The sequence below is a fragment of the Empidonax traillii genome, unplaced genomic scaffold, assembly GCF_003031625.1.
Source record: "Empidonax traillii isolate 1590-97213 ecotype Southwest subspecies unplaced genomic scaffold, ASM303162v1 scaffold533:size792476, whole genome shotgun sequence".
Classification (NCBI taxonomy): Eukaryota; Metazoa; Chordata; class Aves; order Passeriformes; family Tyrannidae; genus Empidonax; species Empidonax traillii.
The window spans coordinates 662,068-680,037 of NW_020955726.1; the positions used below are offsets into that span (position 1 = coordinate 662,068).

At 38.5% G+C, this 17,970-nt stretch overlaps 1 non-coding gene across 1 annotated transcript; it reads left to right on the top strand.

The window, feature by feature from the left end:
* Positions 1 to 11,419: 11,419 nt before the first annotated feature.
* Positions 11,420 to 11,491, top strand: TRNAE-CUC. The gene has a single exon. It is a non-coding gene; the product is annotated as a tRNA-Glu (tRNA).
* Positions 11,492 to 17,970: the final 6,479 nt, after the last annotated feature.

The following is a 17,970-nucleotide window of genomic DNA, read 5'->3' on the forward strand; positions in this document are numbered from 1 at the left end:
GATTTTTGGCAGGAATTCAGAAACCTTGGTTTCAGTCCATTATCCAGTATGTCCCTAATTAAATTAAATATTGTTACATCAAGAGCTGAAACCACTTCAGAAATTATGGACCATTTTGATTTTCTTCCACACCCTTTTTTTGTTCTGTTTTCCAAAATCTGAAGAAGATTTAGGATTTCCATGGTCAGCAAAATTTTTTCTGAGTTGCGACACATACTATAACTTCAATAACTTTGAGTGTGTACTCAAAGAGTGGCTACTGTGCACAGAACAGTTGAGGTAGGAAGTGATCTGCTGAGATCATCCAGTCAAACTCTGCTGCTCCAGCAGGGTCACCTGCAGCTTCTGTCTGGGGTCATGTCCAATACGATTTTTAATATCTCCACTGATGAGAATCTGAATCCTCTCTGGGAAGCTTGTTCCATTATTTGACCACCCTCATAGTAAAAACACATTTGCTTGTGTTCAGATTGAATTTCCCAAATTTCAATTTCTGCTTGTTGCCTGTGGTCCTGTCAACAGGCACTCCAGAGGGGAGTCTGGCTGCCTCATCTTCACTCCCTAACATCAGATATTTATAATCACTGAAAAGAAACTCCCCTGAATCTCCTCATCTCCGGGTTACTAGTAGGTTAATGCTTTTTCTGCTGAGATATCAGGAAAAAACATTTTTCTGGCTGTGCTTCATTTTCTGAGGAGTTTGGGCACTCCTCTGAATCCCAGAAAAGCTTCTTAAATGTTTGATAAGTAGGCTTAAAGAAAACGACCAACCTCCGTGGTATTTGTTAGTCTAGGAAACTCTCCAAGCATTTTTCTGGCACTTTGAATCCTGTTTTTGGTCAGTTTTTCTTTGAGACAAACCTGCAACTAAAATGGCATGTGGAGTCTAATAAATCTGTGAGTGTGTGTATCCATATTTATATACTTACGGTCATCCTTACTGTAAAAGGCTCATAATTTCAGGGGAGAAAAATGTAATTACATTTTCAAAGTATTCCATGAAATAAACAAAATACAAAAGATATTTTCTATAAACATTTAATGTGTTTCTATATGGTTGAGATATCAGAAATAGTAAGAAGTGCTGAAGGAAGGGTATTCTGTTTAATTTGAAGCATCTATATCTGCTGGAGTGCTATACAACAGATGGCAGATAGCTGGAACCAAAGCAAAGAAATGTACTGTAGAGTTTTCTAAATTCATGGTAAAAATCAATCACAATAAGCCCAGAATTTGATCCCACAGTTTAAATGGGAATTGGTGCCGCCCCCACATACAGTGTCATGGCCCAATGGATTGCCTGTCACTAGATCTAGAACCACCAAAATGCTCTCACTGACTTCATTTAGCTCTGGGATTGATTAATTTTGTTGAGAAGTCCAGAAGTGAAATAATTATGAACTATCATCTGCAACTGGTAAAAGAAAGAACATGAGAACTTGCTCAAAAAGTAAAAAAGGATTACAATAGCTCTGTCCATACTGGGCACATTTGCTACCTGAAAGCTGGAAAAAAAAAAAGTTCTTCAACTACAGTAAATTGTTCTTCAACTGTAGTAAAACTCTCAGCTATAAAATATAATTTCAAGGTAATTGGATTGGAGCCCTGCTTCTGTTACCCATATGCCTGATACTGGAATCTCACCAATTTTGTTTACAGATGGACTGCAATTGTTCTATTAGAGATGTGGTGAAGGCTCTATTATTGCCCACTGAGTCTGTAAAACACATAGTTTAATGCTTTTACTCTTCAGGTAAATGAACAACTAGTTAAAGGCAGGGCTATATTTATTCCTCAACAAAACTGTGACTGAGTTCCATCACAATTATAAGCTCAGCGTCAGCGTGGGTGTAACTCAGGAGAGACCTTCATTGTGTTTGAGGGTGGAGTCTCTGGAAAGTGACATTGGAAAGGTTAAATGACTAAGAACAGAGTGAACAGAAGGGCAGGTAGCAGAGATCAAGGGGATAATTGAGTGGCACTATATTTTATTTTTTTAATCAGCAGGAAAAACTACCAATGAAACAGCTGTGATGTGAGATAAACACAAGCTGGTGAGCACCAGAGAAGTAAAAAAAATGGCCATGGATCAAAATATTTTGTTTTCATAAAAGAGAAGCTCTTTTTTGTTTTATCCTGGTGTCAAGTCTCTTATGTAGAACATCTATGTATTAATTTCCAAACTTTTTTTTTTATTGAAAAGCCCCAAATATTTCAACAGCATCAAAAGAAAAAAATTGCAGTATTACAGTAATGTATAATTTTGGAAAAGAAGTTACAACTGAAACGTCAGCAAAACTGACAGCTTTTAAACATGTTTCAGCAACAAACATAAATCAGTTCCAGTATACCCACTAGCTACAGAAGATAAACACACACACACAAAAAAATACTGCCAATCAACAGTAGTCTAAGTCTTCATCTATAAATGATAATTATTAACACCAAGGTGTTTAGAACAAGAATAAAGAAACTCAAAATATCTGAAGTTTTTCTACATTTGAGTAAGGTGGAAAAAGAGAATATAGAAGTGCCATGGAGTTTTTTACTTAAATTCTTACAGTTGAGCTGAAAGTGCCCTTATGTGTGTTCTGCAGGAGGCAGTAATATGATTTGATGCTCAGTTATCTCTTCCTATTATGTGCCCTGCTTGGTAGCTCTAGCTTACAAGAGCCTGTAGATTTCTTAAACTATGGTCCAGATTTTTAAACAGTTTCCTGTGTCTACCAGTCACGGAATTAGAATGAGGAATCAAAAAGCCTTTGAAATCTGTCCCGTATGCTTTTACACATACATAGCCCAGACTTGCATCCTAGCCAAGTGCTTCATTATGGCTAGGTTACATTCAAATTTTGCCTATGAAAAAGCCTCATTTTTATCAAAATAATCCTATGGCACTACTCAAAAATGCATGCATTGAACTTGTACTTATTACATGTTAGAAACACCTCATATTGATCTAGAAAAGGTAGGGCAAAAAGGAGCCCTCTGTGTGTCACAGCAACTAGACAACTGTGTTTGCACAGCTTTCTCCAGGGATTTGTATACTGGGATTCAACATGTTGGATTTCCAACTGTATTGCCTTCGCCTCTCAGAAATCCAGTCTGCACAGAAGGGGGAGAAGGGTGGCTTAACTACTGAAAGCAAGAGAAAAGTTCCCTGTCCTTCAAATACGCTGTCAGCTTTTTGGTTTTCTCTCCAGGACACAGGCAGAGGCTGAGGGCTGTGCAAGTGTGGGGCCAGTGGGAAGAACTGCGAAGGCTCAGTCTCCTGAATGTGGCTGAGCAATCTTGATCTTCATAAATGCTAACAAATCAAAAAAAACTTCATAGGAATAACTTAAAATCTGTTCTGAAATAGCATTATAATTATAATATTACATAGGCAAAATGGAAAAGCACTGGTTTGCCCCTTCTGAGTGCCTCCTTCACAGCCTTCACTCCCTGGCAGCGCTCAACACAATGCCTGAAAACCACTTCAAAAAAAAGGGTTTCTTCAATAAGTTCATAGCTCAATAGTAGCAGAGAACATCACCATCAGAAAAGATGTTCATATAACAAACAAAAAAAGAGCATAGGTTAGGTTGCAGAGAAACAAAATGTGGTGTGGTGTGTCCCTTGGGGTGAACTGAAGCAGTGTGAGGCCCCAGCTGCCAGTGCTGTAGCCGGACATGGAGTAGCAGCTTTTTTCATCCCTTGCCAAGATGTTTAATCACACTCACCGAGACCTTGCTGTGAGCTGGAGGTTAAAACATGTAACAATGAGTAGGTTAGCACATGAGCAAAGCTGCTAGAGAAGGAGAAAGTGTTGTTGGTCTTTTTCTGTACACAGATGCCAGCATTTTGAAGTAAAACTAGGGGACATTGGGTTTCAGCCCAGGTGTCACAAAGTTCTGGTTTTCCTCTTCAGCAGAAGTGAAGGAGGAACCCATTTGATGACATGGTTAATAGGACAGTTGTAGCCTAATTGCTTCCACAGGCTGGGCTATACACGCCATGTATTTCTTCCCTGCACTTACATCCTTTTGGATGATTCTTTATGCTCTCACTCCCCTGCTCTCCTTTTTCTTCATATTTTTCCATTCTATTTCTCTGTCTCCTATCTCCATTCCTAGCTACCACTTCGTAACTACTCTGTTGCTGTCCTCTGATCACACTTGCCTCTTCTCCAACTCATCCAAGAAACTGTCTCTGCTGACTGGCTAATACAGGAGTGCCTCACTTACTGCTACTCATCAGAAGAGCTGTCAAAGTGTGAATATATATATATATATATATATATATACACATATGCAAGTCAAATAGGAAGAGCAATTTCTAGCCCAGAACAATCCGTTTTCATTAACTATGGAAAAACATTCATTATTTCAGTCCTTGTTCTCAACAAGGCCCAGGTGTTTGGCAAGGAATGGTATTGTGAGAAAGTCCAGCATTAGGAAAAGATGAGGCACATCCATACTTATAACTGTAACTAAAGCATAGCTCAAGTCGAGCACGTGTTTAAGGGCTTTCATAGAATTTGGGACTGAGAGATGATGGCAGATGTATTAAATATGTGCTTTGGTAGAAACCCTTCACAGAGATAAGATCCTCCTTAATTAAGTGCAGCTAATCAAAGTAAACAGCAGATTTCAGGCTGCAGAGTTTATCTCTTCTGCGGCACTGAGACAAAAACAACCAAAGCCTTGTCACATTAAGACTGTACAACAATATAGAGATCCCAGGTCAGATGTTCCAAAATTTTTCCAGACTTATTCATAATTTGACCTCTGTACGTAATTAATAGGGGTCAGGTTTGGAGGAAAAAGGGAGTATATTAGAGTGGAGGACAGGAAAGAGGCACAATCTATTCCTTTGCAAGAAGAAAGGAAGACAGTCAGCATTAAACAAAGAGGAAATCAATTCTGCTACAAAATCATTTGTGACACTTCCTTTTCCTGTGAGAAATGAAAAAGTGATAAATGCTGTAGTACTGGTAAAAACTCTTTCACCTACTAAACCGTGTATAATTTCCTCAGAGAATCAGACATTTCTATTAATCTGATGTTACAACAAAAAATTTTGGCAATATGCAGAGAGAATAAGAAATGTATTGGCAGACAATAAGCACGGGGCTCCAAAACTAAATACATCCCTTCTTCCATCCCTGGAAACACTGAAGGTCAGGTTGAATGAGGCTCTGAGCAACTTAATCTAGTTGAAAATGTCCCTGCTCATTGCATTGGGCTTGCACTATATGGCTTTAAAGGTCTCTTCTATTCCAAACCATTCTAGAATTCTAGGATTCCTAATTTTTTCAAATATTCCAAACATTAGGAGACCTTCTAACCCCCTGTCAGGGCACTAGGGTATGGAAACAGGAGGCAATGAGTGCCAAGACTATTAACGAATAGTGGTCTAGAACTCTTTTGGTGGTCTAGCACTTTTTGGGAGAGCCATCCTCAGTTCATTGCCCTCCACTGCTACTTCATGGGCAACTGCTGGAGAAATGCTCTACAAAAGCAGCCCAAACCTGAGAAAGTTGTGAAGTGAAAGGGGAGCATATAGGGCTTAAAAGATATTGTTGCCTGCTCTCCATTCCTTCCCACACTCCTTACTGTACCCCATGGAATCTACATCAGTCCCTCGAGCAATTCATCCCTTGCCTCAGCCTTTAAATATTTCCCCAGAAAGGACTGAGGTGGGGGACCTGGGTGGCCTGAGGAGGTTGTAAAGAGAGGTGATAAAAAGCATCAAGGCGAGAAACATGCCCTGAAAGTGCTAGAGATGCTCACTTCAGCCCTGACTTAAATGAATTAAAGACTGAGGGGCTTGATCCCTCTACCTCAGTTCCAAACGCGTCAGATGTGAATAATAAATGCTCCTCAACCCACCGAGATGTTGCACGACTAAATTCATGAAGGAATGTAAAGTCCTAAGTTAATGGAGTGAAAGCATCATAAAAATGCCCTAAGGAAATGAATAATTCTGTTTATATTGAAGGAAGGAAGAACTTAAAGTACCTCACCAGGCAACAAACTAGAAAAAGAGAAAACTGAATTAGTATTGGGTCCAGTCACTGAATAAGCATTTTTTTTTTCTTCTTAAGGGTTTCCCATGGAAACAAATCTTACTGCAAGGACCAAAATTGATAAAGCCTTGTTTCTTCTGGATTTATGTCTCTTTTTTGATTGACTTTTTAAGTGAATTATAGCAACATTTTCTTTTATCTCCATATGTAATTGGATTATGAAGCTGAGGTAACTTGTTTTCCCATCTCTTCCCCCTCAAACTGTCCTCCAGCAAAGTAGGAACAAAAAATTCCATCTCTTTGTCTACTCAAGCATCTGAAGAATTAGGCTAAAGTAAACTATTTCCCCTACATTATCTCCCACTACCTGCATTTATATGAGCAGTGACAGCCAAGAGAATAGAAACTTGTCCAGGACAACGTTACAAGTGTTTAAAAGTAAATGTTTCTTTCCTCTACAGCCCATTCTTCAGCAAATCTAGCAGAACAGAATCGCTCTTGAAACTTCTATATCTGGAAACCAATTGAAATTCTCCATTGGATATGGATGTTTTTAGGAGGTGATATCACACCCTGGAAGTGTGATTTCCTAAGCTTTGTTTCCACCAAAATTAGCATAAAAATAGTGAGTGATTACATAAGAAGGCATGCTGTGATAATGCAAGTACACAAAGAAAAGAAAAGAAAAAAACTAAATCAGGTTTTTTTTGGCTTTTGAATTTTAGAAGTTTCTGCAGCCATAATATTTAGTTAATGTAATGTTGAATACCTCTTTCTCTCTAAATATGTTTAGAATGTATAATCATATATTGTTTACCAAAATATAATTATGTTTTTAGGTGTATATACTTCTTATATACATATATATATATATGCAAGACAGTGCAGTTTATATATTTACACATATTCAGTTATACCCCATGGGATTATAATATTTGATTTTATTATTATTTATGTAGCTGGAATAATTGCTCTTCAAGCCTATTAATTCCCAGCTATGATCTACAATATTTCTCCAGGAAAAACTGCAGTGCAAAAAAAGAGGCTTAAGCTTTGCTGCTGTTGCCTGCTATAACAGAAGTACTGCTAATTGCAAACTGGGGATTCCACTATTAAGATTTCAATAATTGTCATATCACTAAGGAAGTAAGTAATAAATCTTCTTTGTAAAAACAGCTTAAGTGAAAATTGTTCATCTTTACATATAGAAAAGACATCTGCATGACAGAAAACAGTGTGTTACTGCAGTCAAAAAGCCTTCTGCAGAAAGCTTCTTTTTTTTTTTTTTTTTCTTTGCCTGTGAAGAAAACACAAGAAGGTGACTATAATGATCAACATTCATTATTTGAGTGGTTTAGGTGTGAGCTGCACTGCTCAGACATTCACAAAGGTAAAACCATCTCTGCTCCAGAGAATACACAATTATCAGTCTTAAATGAAATGGATGAAAAGGCTCTGATGGATATTGGGCCAGGATGCACAAGCAGGAAAGGGCAGATCTGGGCTTGAAGTTCCATGCAGCTATCAGAACGCATAGCAGCTACTTAAAATTGTAAAAGAAAAACAGGTAAAAAGTAGGATTATTAACTGCTTACTAACCTCAACTGTCTTTTTTTCCACTTAGATGTCTGCTGATTTTTATTTCCCACATTGAAATGGTTGAAGGAAATGATGTTTCCACATATTTGAAACAAAAGCCAAGCAAAAAAAAAAAATTGGATAAAAGCACAAAACTGCCAAGGAAGCTTACTTGTAGACATCTAAATTTAGACAGTTTTTGCTGCTGTGCCTAACAGAGTAAGTAGAATCCCATGCACCGCTTAAGTCCTGTTCAAGTTACTTTTTGAGGGCTTCAGTGTAATCAACACACATAAGCTTCACTTTCCTCCACGTAAATTTTCTCTGTAGTGATATGAGTGAACTTATTCATTATTCACTTATTCACTCAGCAATCCTCTTCTATCTCTGTGAAATATTTGTGGTCTTTTCAGGGGTCAGAGGTAGGAAAGGGGAGAAAGACTGATAAAACCCATATAATGGGCCAAATTTCTGTAGGCTACCTACTGAATGCAATTCCAAATTTTAGATTTTATTTTAATCCTAGGACACCATGGAAAAAGTCAGAACCGTGGTTACTGTTGTAAATAACAGCTTTTACAATCTTACAGTGGATCAGTGAGTATTAAAGTATTAATTTTTTCCTAATTTGTGTTAGATATATTGTTCTATTTTTTATGGGGTACATTCAAATGAATATAAAATAAGGTTATGTAGTTGAAGTGACAAGACTAATAAGTTTTATGAGACATTTCCTCCAGCACAATTTAATTCTGGCTGCACTGTGGATTCTGGGAACAAAAACAAACCTGTAAAACAGATCAGATCCCAACTAGGAGGATTAGCAGGTGTCTCAAAATCTCTGTCATTCCTCTTTCTATTTGTATTTCTAAGAGAGAAAGGTTAACAAACTTCTTCAGCACAGTTTCTTACAGCCTTAATCCAGTATAGACATCTTTAGTTTTAGGGTCCAGATAAACTCATATTTTCAAATATCTAAATATGTAATGGGATTCAGGCTTGCATTTACAGTAACCAGATGTTTGTTTTGTCCAAATGTATTGTCTAAAAAGACTATAATTTCATAGGAAAATGGTTACTTTTATTCATTCAACAGAAATTACAGTGAGACATTGAAGACCAGATTCAGAGAGGCATTTAGGCACAAAAACTAAGGAATAGAATAGACTAGACTAGACTAGATCAGACTAGACTAGAATAGAATAGCTGAGCGCCTTTAACTTTTCATGGGTCTAGGCCTTTATAGTCTAGGTCAGGATTTTCCCCAAAATAAAATTCACCCAAAATGAGTATCTAAAATCACTGTTAAATCAATATTTAGAGGATATTTGATGTGCATTTTAAGATTACATGCAGGTAAACGTACAAGCTGATAAGGCTGAATGTTTAACTCATCCATTTTTACATTTTTTTTACTGTTTTCTTCTAAGCACAATGGAAAAGTATACCTAACAAAGCAGACCCATCATTACTATATTTAAAGCTTTTTCTTTCAAGATAAAGAGTTAAAATGAGTTTTTAGTTGCTTTTTTCATTACCTTCTTATTAGAAGTTACCACCACTTGTACAGTTATTTATACATGTCTATCTTTTCTGCAATAGAAATACTACTCAAGAACGTATTGTCCCTGAGAAAGAAGAAAAAGAAAATAAAAATTCTGCAGATGAATACACAGTAGCATTTCTGATGCTGAAGCTAAAGGGATGTTGTTCAGTTGATTAGGCCACAAAATTGATTTACCTTTAAAGATGTTTCATATTATAGCTCTTTACTTCCAGACTCCCAAACGTGGTTCTTTTGAAAATCAGTCTTCATTGGCAAATGCTTCTGACAGTGCAATAACAAATGGGGCAGGGAATGATTCCAAGGGGTGTGCTTGCTGCTGTCTTCTCATAACACCCAAAGGCACTCTTAAGATCTGCTCCACTGTCTTTGCTGACAGTAAACATGCAGCTCAACTCCCTACTGCAGCCTGAAAGGCATCTTCCAGAGCACTCAGGACCCATATTTAAAGCCATGATTGTTGGCTTAGTGCAGCTTGTGGAGACATAAAATCCTGCCAAGCATTCCTGGTCGGGCCATAAATGAGGTACCTGTTTGTGTGGGAAATTACTGGAGGTTCCTGAGACCTCTTTTTAAAAATAGAGTAGATTTAACCAAACAATTTATGAGGACCAATAAGAGCAGAAAAGTTAGTCAAAGGCATGAATGACAACTGTATATCTCATTCCCATTTATTTTCTTTAGAAATGAGGCATGTAAATGACATCTGAGGCTCCGAAAATCTCCACCTGCTAATTTTAAAGTGCAAGATGGTAGCACGCTGTAATAAATTAGAAGGCATGTCATTCTAAACAAAAGACATCTTTGGACTATGAATCTGCTGTAGGCTCATCAAAGAGAAATGTCATTGGAAATGCATTCATTAAGTTACTGCATGTATTTAATTCCTTTGTGATGTAAAAGCTGTGGCTTCTGCTGATTGTTAAAAATGAAGAAATATATCCCCTAAAACCATAGAGAAAAAACATTAGACAGGACACTTCATGTGCATAAAGGCATAATGGGGCACAATTTCAGCTGCTAGGTAAGATGTCTGGGCATTTTAAAAGAGTTTCTATGAAAGTCTATTGTATTTTAGGACAAAGCAAAGATTTTGCCCATGATCACAGGCTTCCTTACCTTATCTTTTTTTCCCCATAAAGCAGGGGTGACTTACACTAACCACTGTACAGCTATCTGTGAGGGTTGGCATATTACATCAAAATGTGCTCTCCCTGCATAATCTGATGTGTTCTGCAAGAATTTCAGGACACCATGATTAATTGGGCCCACCTACTGTAAGAACTGGAACATATGTACTCATGGAAACCTTGATGGAAACCTTGGTGGAAGCTAAAATGGCAGCTGGGATCCTGTTCATCTTGACACTTACAAACCTGTACTTTGCTCATTTTAAAAATTGTTGTAAAAGTTGAAGTTCTATACACAGTAATATTGAAGGCAAAAATTAAACTCCATAGAATAATAGAGGTGAGAGTAAAGCCTGAAACACGATTCTTAACTCAAAAGTGTTGTGCTTAGTTTTCAGGATATTACACGTCAGAAGAATTAGTGTGACATTACACAGACATGATTTGATTTTCTTAGGCTCCAGTGTAGTTACTTTTGTGCTGAATTTTCTAGCTGTTATGTTAAATCAAACTGCTGAGGCCGTGTTTTTTAAGCCCTGCACAAAAGCATGGCCTTGAAAAGATATGGCATGTGTGCCTTCCCATCTGCTCTTGCATTTCTCCTGCAGTAAGAAAATGCAGGTTTTGCACACAACCTGGGGACATGCTTCTGTCTGGTGGAGTGCTGTATGCTGCTTTGAGAGATTTACAAGTGATCAAATGGTCAGTAGTGCAGAACTCGTAAAAAACTTCACAAATTAGAGTGACACTATAGAAAAATGTTTTGTAGGACTGTAGATACACGTTATGCCACAAATATAAGGCAGTGGCCCTAGGGAAAGAATAACCTGAACCATGGTTACCAAAATCAGAACTGTCATATAGTTTACCAAAATTCCAGAAACAGATGAGACCATCAGTTCATTATGGAGCAGCTGTCAACACATTAAAAAAAAAAATAAAATAAAAAAAAAATTGACAGCATTTGGAAAGGTAGTGAGAACAAGGCAAAGGGCATTATTTTGTTGCTGTTAGAAGCTTTGTTTGCCCACATCTTGAGTTCAATTTGGAGAAGAACAGGATAAGAAAAGGTGAGATAAAGAGTTCCAAGATAATTAAAGTAGTGTGAAGAACTGTTATTCACCGTATCACAGGGAGCCCCCGGTGGTGTAGAGGAAAACACACTGCACTCTCACTGCAGAGACCCGGGTTCGATTCCCGGTCGGGGCCCCTCCCCGGGCAGATGGAGCTCGTTAGCCTGTAAAGGCAATCCATCTACGTCCTGAGGACCTCGCTGCCACCGTCCAAGCGTGCTTGGCCCCGGCAGATGAACCTCGGGATTAAAGGGTGGGCTCAGTTCCGCGCACACTGTGTCTCACCTAAAAAATCCAATGCGCAGGCTGGAAGGTGGAAAGACCTTCCCCGGCTCTTCGTTCGCGAAGAGACTGGCCACACACACCGTATCACAATACAGAAAGTAGAGGATACACATCAAAACTATTCAGAAATCAATTTAAAATGGATAAAAGAAAGTGATTCTTAATACAAAGGGAAGTCAATCTCTGGAATTTATCATCAAAGAAATTTGTGGATTTAGGAAGTGTATGAGTAGGTTACAGAATGGTTAGACAGAGTCATTGACAACATGTCTCTAAGCAGATACTTCTAACAACTCTAGCACCATAATCTTGGATGGGTGGAGTGTAAGGAGAACATGCTGAAGGAAGCACCAAGAGTGACATAAACTCTCTAAACAACATCTCCTGGTGCCACTGAAACACAATGCTAAGCTTGATGGACCATCAGTGTGAGCCACTAGGACATTTCTCACATCCTTAGAGGTTCATATATGGAACTTCTGAGTAATAATATAAAATGGTAGAATTGTTTACGTTGGCTAAAGACCTCTAAGATCATTGAGTTCAATCATTAGTTTAGCTCTGCCATGTCCGCCACTAATCCATGTCCTTATGTGCCGCATCTACATATTTTAAACACCTTCAAGGGTGGTGACTCAACCACCTCCCCAAGCAGCCTGCTCCAATGTTTGATAATCTCTACAGTGAAGAAACTGAAAAGGACTACTTATCACAGCATAAATATTTCAGGTTAGAGTAAGAATATTTTCGAGGTGGTTAGTTACTGTAGACTTATAGTGAGATCACTGTGCCTTACAGGAACTTACTGATTAAAAACTGATTTTGGGGTTTTGAAGTGCATGCAAAAATGCTACACAACATATCTGGAGGAGAGAGGAGACACACAGTAAAGTCTTCAGTGAGAATGTGGCAGACAAGCTGTTAGCTTCAAGCATCCTAGCTCCAGCAGATAGCAATCACTCTCCTAACAAAGTCAGCAGGCTGCAGATCAAAAGAACTGTAATGTGTTTTAAAGCATTTCTGAAGAAGGGACAGAAGGTCAATTATCAGAATTGATGCCAAGCTGACAGGTAGAGTCTGTGAAGGGAGCCTAAGGATATTCAGCCTTTTTGGATCCAGGAAACATTAAGACTTAGGAAAAGGAGTACACACATTTTGTGTTTACCGATTTTGTGATACACTTTTCTTGAAAACCTTTTATTCTAAGAAAGTGTTACATGGCTCTTAGAAGGGAGCTTGATTACTTTATGAGTTCCTGTTAGTGCCCCACATGGGCAATGTAAGGTATCTCTGCTTGCTGAGAAACTCACAGCATGGACTGGGCAGTGAAGATCAGATTTGAGGGTAGGAAATGAACCCGATCCCATGCAGAAGCAGACGATGCTGAGAAGCCAGACATAGTAGGGTGGGGAAGGTTGCACTCTTCCTGAATTGAAGGTGACTAAGAGTGCTTTTCAGCTGGCACAGCTGACCGGGAGGCTTTGAATATAAGGTCTGTTGTGTGCTGCTAATTAATTAACTTTATCCTCAGCTCTGACTGTTAAAATGACCTCTCTATGCTAGAAAGAGTTTCCACCCATGAGGACTGCAAACAATACGGGTATGGCAGCAGGAAAGAAAAAGGGATAGGCACTCATTTTATACAAGAAGAACACAAACATGGGAGGATAAAAGATTTGTCTAAAATAGCACAGGTGCCTCAGCCAGAACGAGGGACTGATCCTTTGATTTCTGAATCCTTATTTGGACCCTCAGTCCCAGGACCTCTTTCCCATTTACAGTAATACTGTATTAGGCCGGCACATACCCAGGTTGACGAGGTAATATGTTGCATAAGAATGACTCCATATAATAAATCACGTGCAAGTCAGCATCTGGCATAATAATCTTGCTTTCTTCTCCTTCTGCTCCTTTTCTTGTTTCCCTACCTGATGACTTCTTCCTTTTGTGGAAAAGCTTCATCATTATATCTCCAGTGATTAGCTGACAGAGAAAACTATACCAAGAGCTTGCTAGCCCTGTAATAAAATATCTTTTTAGAGAAAAAGCTTTCAATAAACTACTATGTTTCCATGCCTTGCTCAGCTGTGACACATATGTTACCAGAAGAACTAAACAAAGAAGTAAAAGAAAAATATCCACTGATGTTCATTCATAGTTTTAATGAAATTCACTTCAGTAATGGTAGTGCCTGTGGATGTGTTTGGAAAGTGGGGGGAAAAGAGTGAAACTGACTGACAGAAAATATATCTTCAAAGCAGGGCAATTAAATATAACCTACCAGGTAGATGGATAGGACACCCAGAAAGTCAAATCAGCCTTCTCTCCACAATTGTGTCAGTCATCCCTGTGGTAATTTTCTTACCCATATAGTTTCCCTTCAAATTTTTTCACGTTTTCTTCATATAGACACAATAATATTCACGTTTAGTATATATAGTTTAAAAAGACATGCAATGGAGGAGAATTTTGGGGGAAAATTCCAAAGCTCTAGGCCCGCTAAGCGTCACCATCACATTTAGAATGAGATGATGGAGGCAAAAGAGCATCTTGAAGAGTCAGAAAACACAAAATGTTGACTTAAATGACCAGTTACAACACAGTCTGTGTTTAAAGCACTTCTGTTAATCACAATCTTGAAAGATAAAAATTCAAAAATGCACTCATAAAAAAATTAGTATGAGGAAGCTACAATTTGCTCATGGATATTTCATGATCTAAGAAAAATGCCAAACTCATCAGATAAATTGTTTGCTGTGAATTATTCACTTGGGTCTAAATTGCTACCCTTTCAAGCAAAGACAATGAAAACCTATGACTCCTTGTCATCAGATTTGCTCTTTGGGAGCTGCATCACATTCACTGTTCTTAGCAAAACAGGCCCTGTGTGACAGTTAACAATATAACAGTAACAAAAGGGTTTTGTCACCTTTTCCTCCTGATTTTAAATTAGCTTCCTCTATATTCCTATTCTAACTCTACCTTTCACATGCAGACCCTGATTCAGCAGAAGATTCCAACTTCCTTGCTTGTTGTTTAAGCAAGGCTGAGGAAAGGTCTTAAAATAACAGGAGAAAAAAATGTTTGGTGAAGAGCATGCTTCTTTCCCCTGCTGAACTGGCACATTAATGTGTTTTCTAGCTGGCCTGAACTTTACATTCCAAAGGCAAATATTTTTGTCAGTTAACCTAAGCACAGCCGAGGTCTGACAAAGGCCCTGTTATTGCTGCCCTTTAAGCTGCAGCAGCTTGTGAGTCCACTAGAGCGCAGTCATTTCTCCTCGCATAAAACTACTGGGCATTGCATAAAGAAATGGTTTAGTAAGTGGCCCTCGAAAAAAAAATATCATAGGCAAGCAAAAAAAGTACTAGAGGAAATGACCTTGCTACTGGAAAAAAAATGTATAGAATCAGCTAAAAAATAATTATATGAAATGACTACAATATATTAACTCAAGAAACTTAGGTACAAAATTTGAATCTTCTTCCCTGCTTGACCCATCCAGAAACAAATGGCCTAACGTTTTCAGTTTAAGGAGTCTGGCTTCCTCTCCTGCCTGTTATATATGAATATACCCACACAAGGCAGTATTTTTTTCCCTCCCAGCTCTCTCTATTATGATGAATAATGAACTTATATTTCATTGTCATATCCTTGACAATCTCCTTCAGCATTTTTGAAGAAGGGTTATTTCAGTTGCAGAGTGCTTAGAGTAGTACCAATATTTTTGTTTTGTCCTACTTCAGTCAGTTGTCTTGAGGTGGATGATTCAAACATAAAGCAGGTACCATAAAAGTACAGCTGATGCACTATAAATCTGCACACCTAACTGTGATTAATAGAGATAGGTGTTTCAGCCAGTAATTGTACAAGGGACGCTGGTGAAGAGGAAGAGAAAGAGATCCAAAAAACCATAATGAAGAATAAATTGTCCTGACAAAAGGGGCAAAAATATATATATAAATGTTAACTATCTGCATAAGATAAATGGTGGGTCAACAGTAGAGAATGTCATTTGCAATAGTGAAAAACAGGACAGTCCTTTCTTACCAGGGATCAAGAGCACAGTGTCTTTGGCTGAAATAAAAGCACAGAAAGTTCCTGAAAGCATTACTTTCTTGGACTGTTTCCCCAGATAAGTACCTTACTTTTCCCAGCCCTCTATTTGCTGACAGAAAGGCAGAAGGAGTAACATCTCTTAGGCAACAAGAGTGTTCTCTTCAAAATAAATTCTCAGGTGCAAGTCTCTGGATGCATTAAGAAGTTACTATGGTCATATCCTGCTTATGGAGTCTTCCCAGGTTCTTTCATCCCAAGTTGCATGAACGACTACCACTGGTACATGGGCTTTTGGTTCTGGTCATACAGCCTGAGTCTGCAGCTGCTGCAGTCAGTGGGAAAGTTCTCACTGGGGACAGTGACGAAGAATCCCATGGAGAGACTGGCCTTTAGCTGACTTGCCTTTCCTCAGCTCAGCGCTGGCTCTGCAAGACCTCATCATCTCAGGTGTGGGTGGTGACCTCTGTGATGGCTGTTTCTCTAACACAGAAATATGGAGACTGAAAACTGAATCACTCTAAAATATCAGATGCAACAAATTTTGCTGCTGAACTAATGATCCAGTATAAAGGAACTTTTCTTATCTAAGTAAAAAGGATTACTATTTTTAAAACCTTGAGGTATATCATGTAATAAGCAAATCGGCAAGTATGTAAATTTATCTTCTGTTTGAGAAATTCAGCCCAAGATAAAACTAAATGTCATGTATCACTTTAGGTTTTTTTTAAAAAGTGGCTTCAGGTGGCTTTTAAAGGTCTGAAGAAGGGGTTGGAATGAGTGACCTCCACATGCAATGAAAAGAGTTCTGGACTATTTTAATGATGTCTGCACAGAGGGAAGTGAAACAGATCCTGCCCCTCACATGTCCTCTCACATATATCCATACAATGAAAAAAGAGAGAGCTATCACTCCCCCAGAGCACCAAAATATCCTCTCAGAAACTTACTAAATAGCACTTCAGCAAAGTATATAATGGTAACTTAGAGAAGTTTCCATGAAACTAGATAACCTTTCAAATCCATTTATCAAAGTAGCTACATTTCTCATTCCAAGGCAAGTAGCAGATAATAAATATAGATAAAAGGAAGCCTGTCAGTATATAAAATATTGCATTAAATGAAAAATTGATTCACAAAATAGCATTATATATTTTATAGCCTCTTCATGGCTCCTCTTATTTATAAACTGAGTTTTGTTTTCTGTGTTGAACTTTAACGGCTATCATATCACAATAACCCTCGGGGAAAAAAAAAATCTCCACAGAATAAAAATCTGTAGTGACTAGAGCTGGTTCCAACCACATTTCAGAAGCAAGACGTAAATTCTTTCCGGTTCTGAGGGGATCTAAAAAGAGATTTCAGTTTGGAAGTACAAACGAAAGTTTTAGTTAAGCAAATTCATGCTGGAAACCAGATTTAGTAAATGCTTCCAGCCATTCAGCTGAGCACAGACAGACATTTCAGACGAAGTTCAAGAGAGTGCACTGCATCTTCCCATCAGGTAAGAGGTAATCCCAGAGCTTCAGGTCATGCAGTTGGGAAAAATCACCGCTCTGGGCTTTGGCTGCAGATTGTGCCACTCAGCACGATAATATTACATGTCAGGTCTGACTGGCAACCAGCTCCTTTGCAGCAACATAGTGTCTTTATTTCTTCTCCATTTTATGATCTCAGCCCATGACCTCACAGGTGGTCTCGAGACTTCACAGCTGCCCCTGACAAGGATGTCAGGAGAAAATGTCAAAGACAAGTCCTGTCAATATGGGAGACAAACCCTTGCTGTGAGGAGCAGTGAAGGAGAAGTCAGATGGACAAAGCTCATGCTGAGTGGTCAAGACTCAACAGATGTGTAGATGTAGCCAACACTGCTGCTCTTGGGACAAAATAAATGGTGCTGGTGATACCCCTTCAGATCCAGCCTGCACGTCAATCCTTTGCAATCCACAAAAAGTGACAATGACAACACAAGGTGTTATTTTCATCTTCCCCAGCTAGTTTTAGCCAATCTGCTCCCTTAATGCACTACAGCTTTCTCTTTGAACCTGACAGAAAATATGGATTTTCTAGAGGGCTGAAGTCTGCCTTCTAACAAAAATTTGCTCATTATTGCAGATTTCATAATGTACCTTGTCACCACTGGCTATTTGATCCCTTCCATTTCTACAGTCCAAATTGAAATATTGCCTTGAAAATGTGGAAACTGAAGGAGGGATTCTGCATCCCCTAATATCTTGGGGATGTTAGACTGTCAAATTTGCACACAGTTTATTT